The following is a 16,156-nucleotide window of genomic DNA, read 5'->3' on the forward strand; positions in this document are numbered from 1 at the left end:
TGTGTGTGTGTGTAGGTCAATTTTCTTTCTTTCTTTTTTTTTTTTTTTTCGAGACAGAGTTTCACTGTGTTGCCCAGGCTGGAGTGCAATGGCGCGATCTCAGCTCACCGCAACCTCTTCCTCCTGAGTTCAAGTGATTCTCCTGTCTCAGCCTCCCTGAGTAGCTGGGATTACAGCTATTACATCTGGCTAATTTTGTATTTTTAGTAGAGACGGGGTTTCTCCATGTTGGTCAGGCTGGTCTTGAACTCCCGACCTCAGGTGATCCACCCACCTCGGCCTCCCAAAGTGCTGGGATTACAGGCGTGAGCCACAGTGCCTGGCCTGTGTAGGTCAGTTTTCTATTACCATTGTTTATTAAGATTTTCATGTTTCTAAGGGTGATGATGGAGTCTCCCTTGCACCCTTCTTCATTCTGGCCCCAGAAGTACTTGGCATGTATTTTATGTATTTATTTTTCGATTTCATTATTTTAGTAAGGTTTTTTTCTGTATCTCTATTTAAGCTAGACTAGGAATGTAATTGAAAATGAGAAGGGGTAAGTAGGATGTGTAAGAGAAAAGAGAAGGAAAAATAAAGAAAGGGAAGAAGGAAATTGAAGGAGATGAGAAGCTATAAATATTGGATGAACTTCTATGGACATTTTTTGTGATTTTGTACCCAAAGGCAGACTTAAATAAAGGTTTCATAGTGACTGAATCTTTCTTATCTGAGTTTCTCTACTATAAAAAGCATTCAAAATAAAATTCCGGGTAATCTGCCTTCTAGGTCTACCACATGATTGAAATCATCTCCCTCTGCTGTTACTGTGACCTACTTCTTACCAAATCTAACAGTCTGTGGCCATCTTCATTCTCTTTCATCTTTCTGCAGGGACTGATTAGCGTGAAAACTGGCTCTTACCCTAAAAGTTTCTCTTCTCCTGGCTTTAGAGATAGCACACTCTCCTGGATGGACTTTCTCTTATTTCTCCAATCCAAAATCCAGTAAGCCAGATCAAAGTGTCCAAGGGAGTGTGGCTTCGTCTCTAGTGGAGCTGATAGCCAAGGATCCACAGGTATGTGGATGAGGGTGGTTCATTGCAGAAAGTTCTGACTTTCATTATTTATCTTTAAAATTGAGGGTAGAGTGAGGAGAGAGGAGATCTCTGACTTGAAGGAGGACCCTAGTCAATAGTCCATTCATCAGTGAGAAGGGACCGAATATAGGCAAGGTAACAACAGCCTGGGGCTTCAGCCAGGCAGACTAAGAATAGGGTAATATGAGGGTAACATTTCAATCCCAGAGGGGAAGTGGAGTGAGAAGTAGGAATTGGGATAGAAACCATGCATACAGATTGGGCAACCATGGTGATGACCTGGCAAGGCTAGTTTGACGACTGTAGAGGCCTGGGATTCTTAGCTTTGGTGAATCAGATAATGAGCCAAGGTGTTCTAGATGCTCTCTAACAGCCCCCCCAACACTCTTCTCTCAACCTCCTTTGCTGGTGAGGGTGAAATTTCTGATATCTCTCTTATCTTTCCAAGGTTGACTCAGGGTAGGACTGGACATGCAGGTTAATGTTTAGTACAAGTAAGTGTGTGGGACTCTATGTATCACTTGTCTCATGTGCCTAGTCCTGGCTGGGTTGCTCACGTTCTTCCTTTCCTTTGTTTTATGCTCCCTGTCAGGAAGCTCACCTCTCCTCTGTCTCCAACCTTGATGGTTCGCCTGGGTTCTAGTCTGATTTTTTTCGGTGATTCTCACCTCCATTTAGATGTGCCAGCATCATTAGTTCAGATTCCTCATGCTTTATTGGCACTATCATTTCCCCTATTTCCTGGACCTGAAGCTTTGGAATCATCTTGAGCTTATTTTCCTTTATCTTTTCTTCTTTACTTGACTCATCACGTAATACTGGACTCCCGAAAGAAAAACTGACTTAGTGTCTTCTCCCAATCTTTTCTGTGTTGAATATAATATATACGGAAAATTTTTAGCCAGGTGTGGTGACACATACCTGTAATCCCACCTACTTGGGAGGCCGAGGCATGAGAATTGTTTGAACCCGGGAGACAGAGGTTGCAGTGAGCTGAGATTGCACCACTGCACTCCAGCCTGGGTGATAGAGTGAGACTCTGTCTCAAATTAATAACAATAATATATGGAAAATTGATAGCAAGGAAGGCTTAATAAAATAGAAGAGCAAATTTATATGAAAATTTCACCAGCTGTGAAACCAAGAATTATTACTTACCCAGACAGACACTCTGGATTGTACCAGCAACAATGTTCAATCAAAAGAATGAAAAACTGCCAGGCACTGTGCTACATGCCCATAGTTCCAGCTGCTCAGAAGGCTGGGGTGGGAGGATCGCTTGAGCTCAGGAGTTGGAGCCCAGCCTGGATAACATAGTGAGACCCCCATCTCGAAAAAAAAAGGAATAAAAGAAAAATTGCATAGAAAGATTACTTAATAGAATTATAGAATGGAGAGGTTTCAGAGATCATGCAATTCAAACATTTTGTTACACAGCTTAGGAAATAAAGGTATGTGGTACACAGTCTAGATAATGAAGAAGAAGGCTTTTCATGAAACTAGTCTCTCACGTACATTAGGACCAACAGGCAGGCTAAGACAAACATCACAGATGAGGTCTATACACAGGCCAGTCATAATTACTCTCTCAGGATCATAGACTATATTCTAAATCCTGTCTAGCCCTTGAGATCAAGGAGCCCTAAGTGAAAAGGTGTCAATTTATCACAGCTCCTGGTAAAACACCTACCAAAAAAAATTATAGACAGATAGATACTTATGTGTATATACATACATACATACATATATATCATCAGTGGTGAGATTATAGTCTTGTTTCTCTGAGAGAGAAATGATCATGGTATCATTACTGTAGCTGATTCAGAATATAATCATCTATAGTTCGTATTTGATAAGTTTTGGATCTGTGCCCCTGCACATATCTCATGTCAAACTGTAATCCCCAGTGTCAGAGGTGAGGCCTGGTGGGAGGTGATGGGTCATGGGAGTGGTTTCCATGACAGGTTTAGCCCCATTCCCTTGGTGGTGTTCTTCTGGTAGTGAGTTTTCATGAGATCTTGTTGTTTGGAAGTGTGTAGCACCTCCCGCCTCGCTCTCTCTCTTGCTTCTGCTCCTGCCATGTAAGACGTTTCACGCCTCCTTTGCCTTCTGCCATGATTGGAAACTTCCTGAGGCCTCCCCAGAAGCAGATGCTGCCATGCTTCCTGTATAGCCTGCAGAACCATGAGACAATTAAACCTCTTTTCTTTATAAATTACCCAGTCTCGGGTATTTCTTTACAGTAATGTGAGAACAGACAAATATAGTATTAGAAGAATGACAAAAAAAAAAGTATAGCCCTGAAAGTGTACTGAGCTAGATTCAGTAACTTGGCTTCAAGTTTCAATTCAATTGTTGCCTTGGTAATTATGAGTAAGTCCTTTAACCAGTTTGAATTCCAAGTTCGTACCCCATAAAATAAGCACCATAATGGTATTGTAAACACCACAGTGTTATTATAGCTCATGAACCCCAGAGCTTGGGACAGTCCTCAGGACCTCTAGGCACATTTGGAAAAGTGTGCCTTGGTAATCTATAAATCAAGTTCCTAGGACATATCCTTTTAGATCAGAGAGCTAAATGATGCCAAACAAGGAGGCCAGTGTCCTGTAGTGACAGGCTCCTGAGACCATGAGTACGGCACAGAAGGTTATAAGCTACTCCAGCCTGATGTACTCCTGAGACAGGGAAGCAGATTCATCTGGATTCCAACTGAGGCCAAGGCATATAGTTAGAGAGCTATATATCAGTTAGTTGGTGTTTTGTTTTGTTTTGTTTTGTTTTGTTTGAGACAGAGTCTTGCTCTGTCTCCCAGGCTGGAGTGCAATGGTGCAGTCTCCGCTCACTGCAACCTCCACCTCCCGGGTTCAAGCGATTCTCCTACCTCAGCCTCCCGAGTAGCTGGGATTATAGGCACATGCCCAGCTAATTTTTGTATTTTTAGTAGAGACAGGGTTTCACCATGTTGGCCAGGCTGGTCTTGAACTCCTGACCTCAAGTGATCTGCCCCCCTCAGCCTCCCAAAGTGCTAGGATTACAGGAGTAAGCCACCACGCCCGGCCTATATATCAGTTTGACTAATTTCCAGGTAGACAACCTGAGCCCCAATACATGCTTTTCAAGCAAACTGTCACTGATGAAAGCCAACTCTCATTAGAGTAAGAACTGCTTGTTTTATTTTTTATTTTTTTGAGATAGTCTCACTCTGCCGCCCAGGCTGCAGTGCAGTGGTACGATCTCGGCTCACTGCAATCTCCGCCTCCTGGATTCAAGTGATTCTCCTGCCTCAGCCTCCAGAGTAGCTGGGATTACAGGAGTCCGCCACTATGCCTGGCTAATTTTTGTAATTTTAGTAGAGATGGGATTTTACCATCTTATCCAAGCTAGTCTTGAACTCCCGACCTCAGGTGATCCACCTGCCTTAGCCTCCCAAAGTGCTGGGATTACAGGCGTGAGCCACTGTGCCCAGCCTAGAACTACTTGTTTTAGATTATAGTTATCATTGTTTGTGCTAGCTATATGCCAGGTGGTATGCTAAGTGCTTTATGTATATTATCTAATTTGAATGACAATACAGGCCATAAAAAGTGGGTGCTATTATTATTCCCACTTTATAGATGAGAAAACTGGAAGATTAGAGGAGTTGTAATCATGTTGAGCATGTATTTAAACTGGTAGAAGGACTTTATTATGCCCCCTCTCTAATGTAGCTCCATCTCCACTTGAGTGGCAAGCTTTATCCGTGAAACTCATACATGGGCTCTACCAGTGGGAGCAATGAGCGAGTATAAGTGCCACTGGAGGTTTGGAGACATGGCCTTGAAAAATTAACATCCAATTGCTGTAATGCAAATAGCTGTGAATTTAAAAGACGCTCAGCCAGAGCAAGGGGTAGTGGGTTCTTCCTTCCAACAGTTTTTTTTCACTCATTAGGATGTATTGAGCTGGGGATTGTTACGAAAATTAGACAGGAGGTGAGACTTTTCAAACGGAGAACCTAGCCTGACCCCTTTGCCACATCAGCATCATGTGATCTTACTGCAGACTCAAGGACCACTCTCTGGCCCCATTGAGGGTTGAGATTATTAACCTTATTTTCTTCTACAGCTTAGGTCACACTGCTAGTCAGTAGCAGAGGAGGATTTAAACACAGATCCATTGGACCAGGTGTGGTGGCACATGTTTCAAGACCTTTGTCTCAAAAAATAAAAAAAATAAATAAAAAATAAACCCAGATCTGTTGGACTCCAGAATGCATGTTTAAACAACCATATTTAATATATAATATATTATCTGGCCGGGTGTGGTGGCTCACTCCTGTAATCCCAGCACTTCGGGAGGCAGAGGCGGGCGGATCATCTGAGGTCAGGAGTTCAAGGCCAGCCAGGACAACATGGTGAATCCTTGTCTCTATTAAAAAGACAAAAAATTAGCCAGTGGTGGTGGCAGGTGCCTGTAATCCCAGCTACTTGGGAGGCTGAGGCAGGAGAATTGCTTCAGCCCAGGAGGCAGAGGTTGCAGTGAGCTGAAATTATGCCACTGCACTCCAGCCTGGGCAACAAAAGCAAAATTCCATCTAAAAAATAAAAATAAAAATAAATATATATGTAATATACTATCTTTACCCATATCTTGGATTGCAGCCAAGTATTCCAGTTCTTCCCTAATTATCTGAATTCCCATATTTTTTTAATTCTTCCTACAAGTCATTAAAATGTTCCAAGTTCACTATTTTTTTTTTTTTTTTTTTGAGACGGAGTCTCACTCTGTCACCAGGCTGGAGTGCAGTGGCACAATCTCAGCTCACTGCCACCTCCGCGTTCCCATGTTCAAGCAATTCTCCTGTCTCAGCCTCTCGAGTAGCTGGGACTACAGGCGCACGCCACCATGCCCAGCTAGTTTTTGTATTTTTAGTAGAGATGGTGTTTCACCATGTTGGCCAGGATGGTCTTGATCTCTTGACATTGTGATCCGCCCACCTTGGCCTCCCAAAGTGTTGGGATTACAGGCATGAGCCACCATGCCTGGTCTTTTTTTTTTTTTTTTTTTCCTTTTCTTTTTTTTTTTTTTGACACGGAGTTTCACTCTTGTTGCCTAGGCTGGAGTGCAGTGGCAGGATCTCGGCTCACTGCAACCTCCGCCTCCCAGGTTCAAGCAGTTCTCCAGTCTCAGCCTCCCAAGTAGCTGGGATTACAGGTGCATGCCCCCACACCCAGCTAATTTTGTATTTTTAGTACAGACGAGGTTTTACCATGTTGGCCAGGCTGGTCTCGAACTCCTGACCTCAGGTGATCTGCCTGCCTCTGCCTTCCAAAGTGCTGGGATTACAGGTGTGAGCCACTGTGCCCGGCACCAAGTTCACTATTTTGAAATCCAAATTTTACTTCCAATTACCTCTGCCTCATCCCATCCAAAAGCAGGACTCAAATCCTTTTTGAGATCAGGTGTACTGTTTTTGCCTCAAAAAAAAAAAAAAATAGGATGATTACAGAGTACCCTGATGTAAACTGTCTTATATTTTGCAGGCCTAATGTACCAGTTATCATTTGCTGCCCAAAACTTTGTGACTTAAAACAACCATTTAATCATATCTCACAATTTTACGTGTAACTGACTTCACTAAATTTAGGCAGGCTTCCACTAGATGATTCTTCTGTTTCATGTGTCATTAGTGGAAGTTACTTGATGATAGACAATTGGTAGATGAACTGATCTGAAGGACTTAAGACAGCTTCTTTCTCCACCAGGGCACCAGACAGGGCACATGTCTGGTACCCTGGTGGAGACGGCTAGAAGGCTGAGCTCAGTTGAGTGTGTTAATTGAAACACCTACATGTGGCCTCTTTAGAGTGGCAGTCTTAGGGTAGTTGGACTCACATGGCAGCTCAGGGCTTCCCAAGGGAGTGTTCCAGAGTCCTGGAGGAAGTGCAAGTTTCCTTTGACCTAGCCTCAGAAGTCCCAGAATGCAACTGCTGCCACATTATATTGGTCAAGCAAGTGACCAGGTCAGCCCAGTTTCAAGAAGGAATTAGACTCTGCCTCTCAATGGGAAAGGAAGCAAAGAATTTGTGGCCTATTTTAGTTACCATACCTGATTAGGGAGACTAGTCAGTGAGGAATGTCCTTAAAGAAAGATGAAGAAAGAGGCCGGGCACGGTGGCTCACGCCTGTAATCCCAGCACTTTGGGAAGTCGAGGCGAGCGGATCACCTGAGGTCAGGAGTTTGAGACCAGCCTGGCCAAGATGGTGAAACCCTGTCTCTACTAAAAATACAAAAAATGAGCCGGGCATGGCGGTGGGTGCCTGTAATCCCAGCTATTCGGGAGGCTGAGGCAGGAGAATTGCTTGAACCCAGAAGGCAGAGGTTGTAGTGAACCAAGATCGTGCCACTGCACTCCAGCCTGGGTGACACAGCAAGACTCTGCCTCAAAAAAAAAAAAAAGAAAAAGAAAGATGAAGAAAGATATTGGCAAATGTCAACAGACCAGAGGCCAAATGCAGAGTTGTTTTGATTCAGAAGAGTCAGAAGGGAGAGAAGACACTGAGGTTCTTGTAATCTGCTTTCAGATGGCCCAGAAGGGCTTGTCTGAGGTGATAAGTGGCTATCCAGTAAGTGTGTACTTGTCCACATATCACGGCTTGTGAGATGCTTTAAGTTGTGATGGTTAGGTCAAACAAACACATACTGTGAATCTAAAGGTAATCATTCACAAAGAAGAAAAAAATCAGGTAAAACAAATGGCCTTTCCGCTTCCTACTGGTCACTCCCCTCCCAGCCTATCAGAGGCCTGCCCTTCCCAGTTCAAAGTCCATCTCTCCAGGGAGTTGCTCGAGATCCTTGCTCTCACCTATATAACCCTATAGTTTGTTTCTTAGTCCATTATAGCACTTCTCTTTATCTGCCTTGTATTTTTGTGACTTCTACATGTGTCTATCTCTACAAGATGATGAAGTCTTGAGAAGAAGGCATGTTGTATACATTTTACCCATGTACTAGCACTATTATTTGACAGGGGATTAGCAGATGTTTGTTGATCAAAGTAGAGGAGGACAATGAACATGCAAGAAAACTGACCACAAGTAAGCAATTTTTTTTTTTTTTTTTTTTTTTTTTTTTTTTTTTTTTACCAAGGAAAGTGGTTTAATGGAGAACTCACAGTTCCATGTGGCTGGGGAAGCCTCACAATCATGGCTGAAGGCAAGGAGGAGGAAGTCACATCTTATGTGGCAGGCAAAGAGACGGCTTGTGCAGGGAAACTCCCCTTTATAAAACCATCAGATCTCGTGGGACTTATTCACTGTCACAAGACCAGCATGGGAAAGACCTGCTCCCATGATTAAATTACCTCCCACAGGGTCCCTCCCACAACATGAGCGAATTCAAGATGAGAGTTGGGTGGGGACACAGCCAAACCATATCAGACTCCCTCTCTACAAAAATTAGTTGAGCATGGTGGCACATACTAGTGGTCCCAGCTACTTGGGAGGCTAAGATAGGAGGACTGTTCGAGCCCCAGAGGTTGAAGCTGCAGTGAGCCAAGGCTGCGCCACTGCATTCTAGCGTGGGCAACAGAGAGAGACCCTGTCTCAAAAAAAAAAAATTATATATATATATTTCTTTCTAGACTAAAGCCTTTAGAAAATTCAATACTCAATATAATTAATAAACAGGGCGGGGCACAGTGGCTCATGACTGTAATCCTAGCACTTTGGGAGGCCAAGGCGGGCAGATTGCCTGAGCTCAGGAGTTGGAGACCAGCCTGGCTAACATGGAGAAACCCCATCTCTACTAAAAATACAAAAAAACATATATTTAATAAACAGTTGATTAATGACACATGAAAACAGCAGTTCTTATTTGTCCTCCCTACTCTTTAGCTATTCTTTTTTTTTTTTTTTTTTTATTATTTTTTTTTGCATACAAAAACAATAAACATTTTCTAAAAATACATACAAACAAAAAGATGCGTATCAAACATATTAGGAAGGTTGCACATGGGAAGTCGGGGAATAGAAATGGGGGTGGGAGTTAAAATAAATGAGAGAGGGACTTTATATGGATCAGTGATAATAACTCAATCCTCTATTTGACAAAGAAGAGGGAGAAGGAAGAGGAAGAAAAAGAAAGTGGGATAAAGGATCAGAAAGGGAGGAAAATAGAAAAAATTAGAGTATGACTCCAGGGTAGACCTGTTTTGTTGTCATTGAGTTGGTTGGTTGGTTTGTCTGTTGTATTCTTCATGTTTCGCCAAGTTGGCCAGACTGGTCTCGAACTCCTAGTCCGAAGTGATCAACCCGCCTCGCCCCCTAGAGTGCCGGGACCACAGGCGTGAGCCACCACGTCCAGCCCCCACATTGCTTCTGGCCTCCGTGGTAGACCTCCCAGACGGAGCGGCCAGGCAGAGGAGCTCCTCACTTCTACCCAGACACGGGGCGGCCGGGCAGAGGGGCTCCTCACTTCCCAGACGGGGCGGCCAGGCAGAGACGCTCCTCACTTCTTCCCAGACGATAGGTGGCCGGGCAGAGGCGCTCCTCACTTCCCAGACGATGGGTGGCCGGGCAGAGGCGCTCCTCACTTCCCAGACGGGGCGGCCAGGCAGAGGCGCTCCTCACTTCCCAGACGGTGGGTGGCCGGGCAGAGGCGCTCCTCACTTCCCAGACGATGGGTGACCGGGCAGAGGCGCTCCTCACTTCTTCCCGGATGGGGCGGCCGGGCAGAGGCGCTCCTCACTTCTTCCCGGATGGGGCGGCCGGGCAGAGGCGCTCCTCACTTCTTCCCGGATGGGGCGCCCGGGCAGAGGCGCTCCTCACTTCTTCCCGGACGGGGCGGCCGGGCAGAGGCGCTCCTCACTTCCCAGACAGGGCGGCCGGGCAGAGGCGCTCCTCACTTCTTCCCGGACGGGGGCGGCCGGGCAGAGGCGCTCCTCACTTCTTCCCGGGCGGGGCGGCCGGGCAGAGGCGCTCCTCACTTCTTCCCGGACGGGGCGGCCGGGCAGAGGCACTCCTCACTTCCCAGACGATGGGTGGCCGGGCAGAGGCGCTCCTCACTTCCCAGACGGTGGGTGGCCGGGCAGAGGCGCTCCTCACTTCCCAGACGGTGGGTGGCCGGGCAGAGGCGCTCCTCACTTCCCAGACGGTGGGTGGCCGGGCAGAGGGGCTCCTCACTTCCCAGACGGTGGGTGGCCGGGCAGAGGCGCTCCTCACTTCCCAGACGGTGGGTGGCCGGGCAGAGGGGCTCCTCACTTCCCAGACGGTGGGTGGCCGGGCAGAGGCGCTCCTCACTTCCCAGACGGTGGGTGGCCGGGCAGAGGCGCTCCTCACTTCCCAGACGGTGGGTGGCCGGGCAGAGGCGCTCCTCACTTCCCAGACGGTGGGTGGCCGGGCAGAGGCGCTCCTCACTTCCCAGACGGGGCAGCCGGGCAGAGGCACTGCTCACTTCCCAGACGGGGCGGCCGGGTAGAGGCACTCCTCACTTCCCAGACGGGGCGGCCGGGCAGAGGCGCTCCTCACTTCCCAGACGGGGCGGCCGGGCAGAGGCGTTCCTCACTTCCCAGACGGTGGGTGGCCGGGCAGAGGCGCTCCTCACTTCCCAGACGGTGGGTGGCCGGGCAGAGGCACTCCTCACTTCTTCCCGGATGGGGCGGCCGGGCAGAGGCGCTCCTCACTTCTTCCCGGACGGGGGCGGCCGGGCAGAGGCGCTCCTCACTTCTTCCCGGACGGGGCGGCCGGGCAGAGGCGCTCCTCACTTCTTCCCGGACGGGGCGGCCGGGCAGAGGCGCTCCTCACTTCTTCCCGGGCGGGGCGGCCGGGCAGAGGCGCTCCTCACTTCTTCCCGGGCGGGGCGGCCGGGCAGAGGCGCTCCTCACTTCTTCCCGGGCGGGGCGGCCGGGCAGAGGCGCTCCTCACTTCCCAGACGATGGGTGGCCGGGCAGAGGCGCTCCTCACTTCCCAGACGGTGGGTGGCCGGGCAGAGGCGCTCCTCACTTCCCAGATGGTGGGTGGCCGGGCAGAGGCGCTCCTCACTTCCCAGACGGTGGGTGGCCGGGCAGAGGCGCTCCTCACTTCCCAGACGGTGGGTGGCCGGGCAGAGGCGCTCCTCACCTCCCAGACGGGGCGGCCGGGCAGAGGCGCTCCTCACCTCCCAGACGGGGCGGCCGGGCAGAGGTGCTCCTCACCTCCCAGACGGGGCGGCGGCCGGGCAGGGGCTGCAATCCCAGCACCCTGGCAGGCCAAGGCAGGCGGCTGGGGGGTAGAGGCTGCCGCGAGGCCAGACCACGCCACCGCCCTCCAGCCCGGGCAACACCGAGCACTGGGTGAGCGAGACTCCGTCTGTAGTCCCAGTACCTCGGGAGGCTGAGGCGGGCAGAGCACTTGGCGTCAGGAGCTGGCGACCAGCGTGGCCAAGATGGCGAACGCGTGCCTGCATCCAAAGGAGAAAAGGCAGGCAGCGGTGGCGGGCGCCGGTAGTCCCAGGCAGTCCGCGGCGCGGGCAGCAGCAAGCCGAGTAGATTGTAGCCTGGGCCAGAGAGGGAAAGAAAGAAAGAAAGAAAGAAGAAAGAAAGAAAGAAAGAAAGAAAGAAAGAAAGAAAGAAAGAAAGAAAGAAAGAAAGAAAGAAAGAAAGAAAGAAAGAAAGAAAGAAAGAAAGAAAGAAAGAAAGAAAGAAAGAAAGAAAGAAAGAAAGAAAGAAAGAAAGAAAGAAAGGAGGGAGGGAGGGAGGGAGGGAGGGAGGGAGGGAGGGAAGGAAAGCCACAAGTAAGCAATTTTAATAGGTGGTAGGACCCTTCCCAACAGGGAAGACTGAGGGGGTGGCACTCCTTTGTCCCAGAGACAAATCAGTCTGGATACTACACCCATCAGTTGGCCATTGCAGCTCAATGCTACTGATCAACAGTAAGGTGGTGTAGGCCTATATGCAGAAGAAAGTGAATGGTCCTTTAAGAACTTGCAAATAAGGAATGTCAGATGGTTCTGTGAGAGTTAAGTGATTTCATTCCAGTGGGAAATGGCACATCTTTCCGCCCTGGTATAGTTATTTGATTGGCAAAACTCCTGATTTATTGTAATGATAGTAATCTGAAGAAAGATTGCTTCAACTCAAGGGAATGGCTAACTTAGGAAGGCATGACTCCAAGAAGCAAATATTGGCAATATGACTAGCACTTCCTACGGGTATGAAAAGCTGAATTTGAACATTGTGAACATCTTGCCAGTTGAAAGGTTTTCTCTGTTGCAAGGCAGAAATAGTTTATCTGGCACCTCAAAACACAGCTGAAATGTCCTTCAGGGATCATTCAGTGGCTGTGTGATTGGAACAGAATATCTGGGAATTGGGCCACATTTTTAATTTTTATGTGCAATTCAAGTGTGACAGGTGCATTATTTACTACCTACCTCTGCCATGTGGTAGGTAGTAACTATCTCTCCTGTTTAGGTAATCATCCTAGATTAATAGTTTTTAAAATGTTTACCTCAGATCAGAGATAAGAGTCATGATTACCTGAGAAATTGCTGGAAGTGCAAATTCTCAGGTTCCATCTCAGACCTACCTACTGAATCAGAAATTTTCAAAAGAGATGAGCAACAATGTTCGTTTTAATCAGAGCTTTTTTTTTTGAGACAAAGTCTTGCTTTGTCACCCAGGTTGCAGGGGCATGAACACAGCTCACTGCCGCCTCGACTTCCTGGACTCAAGCAATCCTGCCTCAGCTGCAGAAGTAGCAAGGACTACAGGTGTGCGCCACCATGCCTAGCTAATTTTTTTTTTTTTTTTTGGCATTTTTTGTAGAGACAGGGTTTCACCATGTTGCTGAGGCTGGTCTCAAACTCCTGAGCTCAAGTGATCTGCCTGCTCGGCCTCCCAAAGTGCTGGGATTATAGGCATGAGCCACCACACCCTGCCTAATCAGGGGTTCTTAAATTTAAGCATGTACCAAAACCAACCGGAGAACTTGTTAAAATACAAATCACTGGGCCCTGACCCCAGTGTTTGGAAATATAGATTCTCAGGTTCCACCCCACTTGCCTGGATCAATGTTTCTCAAACTTTAATGTGAGTGGGAATAACCTGGAAATATTGTTAAAAGATTCTGATTCAGTAGATCTGGGGTAGAGCCTGAGAATCTGCATTTGCAACAAGGTGATGTTGATGTTGTGGTCCACAATCCCATACTTTGATTAGTGAGACCCTCGAGCAGAGGTTCCTAAACTTTTCTGCACATTAGTATCACCTGATGTCTCCAACCATTTGTGCTGCTATACCAAAATACCTGAGACTGGGTAATTTTATAGATAATAGAAATTTATTCCTCATAATTCTGGAGGCTGGGAAGTCCAAGATCAAGGCACTAGCATTTGGTGTCTGTCAAGAACAAACCTTCTTGCTGCATCTTCTTATGGCAGAAGGTGGAAGGGCAAACAAAGGAGTGATTGCTGGTTTCTTCTAGCCCTTTTATAAGGCTGCAAACTCCATTCATAAGGGCTCTGCTCTCACGACTTAATCCCTCCTAAAGACCCCAACCCTTAATATTATCACATTGCAGATCAAGTTTCAAGATGAATTTTGGGGGACATATTCAGACCATAGCACTTAGGAAACTTCAAAAACTACTGATGCCTGGGTCCTACTCTGGGTGATTGCGATTTAATTGGTCTGGGGTGTGGCCTGGACTTTGGAATTTTTAAAAGATCTCCAGGTAGTTCCAATGTACAAGGCTTGCTGGCCTTGAATCTCTTTGCTGCTTCAGGAAACCAGAAAGTAAAACTAGATCCTCAAAGCCAATCAGGAAGCCATCACCAATTTGCCTGCCCTCCTGTATCGCCAGTCTTCTCAGGTGTGATATTTATGGGAATATGATGGAAGGGCTTGCATATGCTGTTCTTTCGCTGGTGAGGCAGGTGTTTCCCACAGAGAGTCACAGACTACGAGGTCTTGAGGTTGGGATTATTATCTAAGGTATATTCTATGGGGAAGAGGCCTTATAAAGCTGGCCTTCAGAAGAAAGGCCCTGCGTGGACTCCTTCAATCCCTCCCCTCACTTTCTTCTCCTCAGTATGCTCCCACTATAGTCACCTCACATAACCCTTTCTTTCAGGTTTCCTAGCTCTTGTGTTCCCTCACCAAACTCCTCTCTTTCTCCTCTAAACAGACCGCTAATGATGGTTTTCGATGTGAGTGGCACTGCCCTCTAGGGGGTGTTTTTGGCTTTCACAATAATTAGGATGATTTTACACATTTAAATGGGTAGGGCCCAGGACAGCTCGACATTCAGGAACTGTTTAGGACACTACCACACAATGAGTGACATTTCCGCATCTTTAACTTTGAATAACTTGCCAGTCATTCATGTAGCTGAAAACTGGTTTTAATTAGGATCTAACTTAATTTTTTTCTTTTTTTCTTTGAGTCGGAGTTTTGCTCTTGTCACCCAGGCTGGAGTGCAGTGGTGTGCTCTCAGCTCACTGCAACCTCCACCTTCTGGGTTCAAGCCATTCTCCTGCCTCAGCCTCTCGAGTAGCTGGGATTACAGGCGGCCACCACCATGCCCGGCTAGTTTTTGTATTTTTAGTGGAGACAAGGTTTCACCATGTTGGCCAGGCTGGTCTCAAACTCCTGACCTCAGGTAATCTGCCCACCTTGGCCTCCCAAAGTGCTGGGATTACAGGTGTGAGCCACCGTGCCTGACCATAATTTAATTTTAAATATAAACACAAGGTATTTTATGCATAGTTTTAATACACACTGAACTTTCCAGGGATGAAACTACCATGAAAATCATGGGATGATCATACCTTGTTTTGTTTGAAAATCTGCCAAAAGTTATTTAGTATTCTGGAAAATCATACCACATCAGTAATTCTGTTCATGGTATTTGAATTGCCATTATAATGCCTGTATCATTCTGCATTTGTAGCTGTTACATTCGAGGTGATTTTATATAGAGATGCATATATCTGAGTACCACATTGTGTCTTCTTGAATGTTATGCACAAGCATTTACATGTCTAAACACATAGTATTTAATTATAAGTCATATTCCTTCTACCATTCCTTTTATCTCCCATCCAAGTACTAACCAAGCCCAACCCTGCTCAGCTTCCAAGATCAAAGGAGATCGGGCGCACTCAGGGTGGTATGGCTGTAGACTCCTTTATATCTCTTTAAGTGATTTTACTAAATTTTTGGCCAGGCATGGTGGCTTATGCCTGTAATCCTAGCACTTTGGGAGGCCAAGGTAGGAGGACTGTTTGAGTCCTGGAGGTAGAGAGCCTGGGCAACATAGCAAAACCCTGTCTCTACTTTTTGTCTTTAAATTTTTGTTTAAAATTGTGTGTGGAGGTAAGTTACATTCTTTATGAATTATGTTTCAGGAAAATAAAAGGAGCTTTAAAATATTTGTTATAAGAAGGAAATGTTTTAGTTCAGGTTGCTATAACAAATTACCGTAGACTGGGTGGCTTAAACAACAAATATTATTTCTCACAGTTCTAGAGAATGGAAGTCCAAGATCAGATTGCCAACATGGTCTGCGTCTGAAGATGAGGGCCTTCCTTGGGATTGCAGATGGCTGTTTTCTTGTATCCTCGTATCGTGGAAAAAGAGCTAGCTAGCTCTTCCGTCTCTCCTTATGAGGCCACCAATCCCGTTTATGAGTATTCTAAACTCCATGACCTAATGACCTCCGAGAGATCCCACCCTAAATACCATCGCATTGGGATTAGGGTTTCAATATATAAATTTTGGGGAGACATGAACATAAAGACCATTGCAGGGAGTGTTGGGACTGATGGGGTGGGTGGCAATGGAGGTTTCTAAGGAAGGAGAGGGGTACTGGCTCAGTTAATAGAGGGTAAAATGCCCTCAATTCTGAGCGGAAGCTCAGCTGTTACCTGAGGCTCAAGGGTAACTCTCTAAGGAAAGCAATGATATTTTCTAGAAGACAGCTAATCTGCTTTATATAAAGGCAGAAAGCATATTTCTCCTGCTACTATGTTTGGTCCTCTCTTTATGAAGCTAGCATTATTAACCTAAGGGTCACTTGTCTCTTTCCTAAGCCTGGTTCCATCTTCCTGGAAAGGGT

General features: G+C 46.7%; 1 protein-coding gene and 1 long non-coding RNA gene across 2 annotated transcripts in view; one reads left to right on the forward strand and one right to left on the reverse strand.

The window, feature by feature from the left end:
* TEP1 (telomerase associated protein 1) overlaps nt 1–16,156 on the forward strand; it is a 67,080-nt gene that overhangs the window by 2,320 nt on the left and 48,604 nt on the right. The window lies entirely within an intron of this gene.
* LOC134737341 (uncharacterized) lies at nt 15–15,645 on the reverse strand. The gene is made up of 2 exons (XR_010122169.1): nt 15,560–15,645; nt 15–3,252 (listed from the first exon to the last, which is right to left on the reverse strand). It is a non-coding gene; the product is annotated as an uncharacterized lncRNA (long non-coding RNA).

The sequence above is a fragment of the Symphalangus syndactylus genome, chromosome 8 (assembly GCF_028878055.3).
Source record: "Symphalangus syndactylus isolate Jambi chromosome 8, NHGRI_mSymSyn1-v2.1_pri, whole genome shotgun sequence".
Taxonomy (NCBI): Eukaryota; Metazoa; Chordata; class Mammalia; order Primates; family Hylobatidae; genus Symphalangus; species Symphalangus syndactylus.